Source organism: Stegostoma tigrinum, chromosome 2, assembly GCF_030684315.1.
Source record: "Stegostoma tigrinum isolate sSteTig4 chromosome 2, sSteTig4.hap1, whole genome shotgun sequence".
Lineage (NCBI taxonomy): Eukaryota > Metazoa > Chordata > Chondrichthyes > Orectolobiformes > Stegostomatidae > Stegostoma > Stegostoma tigrinum.
Genome location: NC_081355.1, coordinates 22716120 through 22721441, shown reverse-complemented (window position 1 = coordinate 22721441; position 5322 = coordinate 22716120).

The window sequence follows — 5322 nt, the reverse complement described above, 5'->3', positions numbered from 1 at the left end:
GAGAGACTGGCTAAGCCGGGACTTCTTTCACTGAAGTGAAGTAAAGTAATGAGGGGCACAGAGAAGGTGAGGGCAGTTGTCTTTTCCCTATGGTGTGGAATTTCAAAACTAGGAGGCTTATTTTTCAAGTAAAATGAGAAAGATTTAGAAGAGACCTGAGGGACAACTTTTTCATGCAGAGGGTGGTACATACGTGGAATGAGCTGCCAGAGGAAATGATAGATGCAGGTTCAGTTACAACATCTAAAACACATTTGGAAGGGTTCATGAATAGAAAGGCTTTACAGGCAATATGGGCCAAAAATAGGCAAGAGGTCCTAATTTGGTTTGGGAAATTTCATTGGCATGGACGAGTTGGGCCGAGGGGTCTGTTTCTGCGCTGTATGATTTTATGACGAATAATCCAGAACTCCAAACTAATGTTCCATGTACATTGGTTCAAATCTCACCATGTCAGAAGCTAAAATTTGAATTCATTAACAATTTTAAAAAGAAATCTCGACCGATCTAACAGCTGGCAATTGATGTAAAAACCCATTGGGGAAAGTTGTTGCATGCAATCATGACGGTGGTAGAGCATGAATCTTAATGGGACGTAGGTGCAGCAGCAGAGTGAGAGTGACTACGAGAGATTAAAGATAAGTTGTTGGCACCTACCCATGCAGAGCAGACAAGGTCAATAAACTTCCTGTAGAATTGTTGAGCCCCTCTAGAATGTGAAAATGACTCTCGCCTAGGTCACAATCTCTGATGTCCAGTTCTGATGTGCCACAGCTTAAAACCACAAAAACCTCTTCAGAAGATGGACACAGGAAACGACCGAGAGAGTATCCTTTGTCATCTGGTACTTCCTCAGAGCAGAGAGACTTCGCCATGTTCTTTGCAGCCTTCAACATATCATTGACGATGATGAGCACTTCACCAAGATCTTCCCTACGCCTCCACTTCTCACCTTCGAACTAAGGCCAAGCCTTAAACAGCCCATTGTTCACAACAAGCTACCCAGTCTTCAGGGCAACATCAACCATACTACACAACCCTGTCATGACAATCTCTGCAAGACATGTCAGATCATTGACATGGACACTACCACCACACGTGGGAACACCACCCACCAGGTGTGCAGCAGATACCCACGTGACTCAGCCAATCTTGTCTACCTCCTACGCTGCAGGCAAGGATGACCTGAGGCATGATATATTGATGAGGCCGTGCAGACACTATGACGATGGATGAATGGACACCACGCAACAATCACCAGACAGGAATATTCCCTTCCAGTCGGGGAACTCTTCAGCAGTCAAGGACATTAGGCCTCGGATTCTTGGATAAGCATCTCCGAGGTGGCCTTTGAGGTACACACCAATGCAGAACGACTGAGCAGAGACTGATAGCCAAGTTCCATACCCTTGAAGACAGCCTCAACTATGATCTTGGGTTCATGTCACTCTACAGATAGCCCCACCAAACTTCTGCATCTGTAAAATCTTCCTCACTGTCCTGTTTTGACAGCATCACCTTAATAAATTGTTATGATCTCTCTATCTAAATTAGTTTGTATTGTTTTGAATTACTTATTACTTTGGTTAGAGCCTTGGCATATGACTCTTACACCTATCGTGTTACTCCAGTCATTTAATATGTCTCCAGCACCTCATTATTTTTGATTTTTTTGTAATTATCACTCTGTCTCATTTAATCAGATTTTAGGTCACCCTTCACTGGTTATTCAGCTGTTGACACTTTCCTCACCATCTAATACTCTCGGTCGCCTGCAGAAGCTCCATTCACAACAGTTGTATGATCTTTTAAACTCTCAACCCATAATCTCTCTGCCTACAAGGTCTGTGACTGTGTGCTCATCTCTCTCATTGCACCTGATGAAGGGACTGTGCTCTGAAAGCTTGTGATTTCACATAAACCTGTTGGACTATAACCTGGCGTCCGGTGACTGCCAGCTTTGTCCAGCCCAGTTCAACAGCGGAACCTCCACATCATGATTAGGCTGGCAGCATTTGATGACATGTTCTTCTCTGGTAACCCTGGCGAAACTGTTTGGTTGTCTCTGCACAGTTCCATCCACCAGGTCCTCCAGTTCCCCATCATTTGCCTCACTCGGGCATTTTTTTCAAGTAGGGATTTGAAGTACTACTCCTAACTTGCAGCTTTCAACTAGATGTACAGGTGGCGATTTAAATAGGGCACTGAATGCCAGGCAGTCCCTAAGGACAAAGATAACACAAGGACAATGGAGGCAAGATAACAAAGTGTGAACCTGGATGAACACAGCAAGCCAAGCAGCATCTCAGGAGCACAAAAGCTGACGTTTCGGGCCTAGTCCCTTCATCAGAGAGGGGGATGGGGGGAGGGTTCTGGAATAAATAGGGAGAGAGGGGGAGGCAGACCAAAGATGGAGAGGAAAGAAGATAGGTGGAGAGGACAGTATGGGTGGGGAGGTAGGGAGGGGATAAGTCAGCCCAGGGAAGACGGACAGGTCAAAGAGGCGCGGAGAGGTTAGTAGGAAATGGGGGTGCAGCTTGAGGTGGGAGGAAGGGATGGGTGAGAGGAAGAACAGGTTAGGGAGGCAGAGACAGTCTGGGCTGGTTTTGGGATGCAGTGAGGGAAGGGGAGATTTTGAAGCTGGTGAAGTCCACATTGACACCATTGGGCTGCAGGGTTCCCAAGCAGAATATGAGTTGCTGTTCCTGCAACCTTCCGGTGGCATCATTGTGGCACTGCAGGAGGCCCATGATGGACAGTCGTCTGAGGAATGGGAGGGGGAGTTGAAATGTTTCGCGACTGGGAGGTGCAGTTGTTTATTGCGAACCGAGTGGAGGTGTTCTGCAAAGCGGTCCCCAAGCCTCCGCTTGGTTTCCCCAATGTAGAGGAAGCCACACCGGGTACAATGGATACAGTTTACCACATTGGCAGATGTGCAGGTGAACATCTGCTTAATATGGAAAGTCATCTTGGGACCTGGGATAGGGGTGAGGGAGGAGGTGTGGAGGCAAGTGTAACACTTCCTGTGGTTGCAGGGGAAGGTGCCGGGTGTGGTGGGGTTGGAGGGGAGTGTGGAGCGGACAAGGGAGTCACGGAGAGAGTGGTCTCTCCGGAAGTCAGACAAGGGTGGGGATGGAAAAATGTCTTGGGTGGTGGGGTCGGATTGTAGATGGCAGAAGTGTCGGAGGATGATGCGTTGTATCCGGAGGTTGGTGGGGTGGTATGTGAGAACGAGGGGGATCCTCTTGGGGCGGTTGTGGCGGGGGCAGGGTGTGAGGGATGTGTTGTGGGAGATGCGATCAAGGGCGTTCTCGACCACTACAGGGGGAAAGTTGCGGTCCTTGAAGAACGTGGACATCTGGGATGTGTGGGACTGGAATGCCTCATCCTGGGAGCAGATGCGGCGGACTGTTTAAAATTGGGTGAGAAAACTCTCCAGGGGGGAAAGCTTCCATGAAGCTCCCCAAAATTAACACTTCATCAAATTTTGGAAAATTTAGCCCTCTTTTTATAATAATTGAATAAACTAAAGAAAATATTGTTCAATGGTGTAAGTAGTTTGTAAAGCTAAGAAGACCTAATGGTGGATTCTCTCAATTGGTATTTTACTGCATTACTTGTTGACAGTCAAGTCCTTATTCGTTCTTCAGTGTAGTGCTTTTCTGGGGCTTAGTTAGCTCAGTTGTCTGGATGGCTGGTTTGAGATGCAGAGTGACATCAACAGCGTGGGCTCTGCTCCTGAACCGGCTTAGGTTACCATGAAGGTCTGACCTTCTCAATTCATCTCCTTGTCCGAGGCATGGTGACCCTCAGGTTAAGCCATCACCAGTTGTGTATCTCTAATAAGACAGCAGATTGTGGGAACTATACTTCACTTTTTTCTCGAAATTTCTTTGTTCTCAAACCATGTGCTTCTATTACCAGGCAGTTTGATTAATAACAGCAATCTCCCAGCCGTTTTATTTTATTCATTCATGGGATGAGGGCTTCGTTCCCAAGGCAGAATTTATTGCCAAACCCTAATTGCCCAGAGGGCTGTTAAGAGTCAACCACATTGCTTTGAATCTGGAGTCACATGTAGACCAGACCAAGTAAGGATGACATTTTCCTTACCTAAAGGGCATTAGAATGAGATACGTTTTTCCCAATAATCAACAGTAGATTCATGTTCACTATTTAACTCTTCATTCCAGATTTTTATTGAATTCAAATTCCACAATCTGCTGTGGTGGGATTTGAACCCAAAACATGATTTGGGTCTCTGGATTAACAGTCTAGTGATTATACAACTAGACTGTCTCTCTATGTTGTCAATGTGCACACTCTTCGGAAGCTGGGCCATATAGACTTTGCCTGGATTGTTCAAAAAAAAATGTCGATAATTAACTCATCATGAGGTGCTAACACCTACAAAAATATACTTTCAGTGATGCTGCCCTGGGAAAACTCTGCGTTTGCTACATTGCTGTGATATTTGAATTAAGATGTAAAAAACTCCACGCAAAATTCTAGTAGAGAAAACAATACAACAATTGGCAGTTTACTCCCATTTAAAAAGAGTCTGTCTACAAGTTACAAGAAATAAAATACATTGTGGATGCTGGAAATTAGAAACGAAAACAGAATTTGCTGGAAAATCTCAGGAGGCCTTGTAACATCTGTGGAGAGAAAGCAGAGCTAATGTTTTGGGTGCAGTGACACTTCTTCAGGAAAGTTCTTCACTTTCTTCTCTGTTCAAAACAAAATAATTCCAGTTTATGCCATCTTTCTCCGTTGTTAAAATTCTCCATTCCAACAACATGCATCAAAATCATTTCACTACCATGTTGAACACAGCCACATCCTTCCTGCACTGTGGTGACAGACTTGTATAGCAGTCTGCAACTGACGTTTTGTATTGTTCAAGCAAAACCTCCCTGATCTTGCCATGTGAAAAATGTCGTTTCCACTTTGAGATCAAAACATCAAGTAGCATCATTTGATATCGAGAGATATCATTTGGAAAGTGTTTTCTCATGACAGAAGCAGTTATCATTTTCCCTTCAAAAGCTAAAAATTGATATCTTTTGAGATCATTATGATTCTTTTAAATCACTTTTTTTCGTATTTTAGGAGACATCAAAACACTCAAACATTTGGAAGCCATCAGGAGCTTTGATATATATACATTTCTGTATTTGTGGAAGAAATCTTAATGTTCAGAAGCAATCATTAACAGGGCCAACACAAGATTATTGTTATTCTTAGTGAACTTTCAGCCTATCACTTGATGCACAGATACAAAATTAACTTTCAAAGCTGAATCACACATAGGTATTTGAT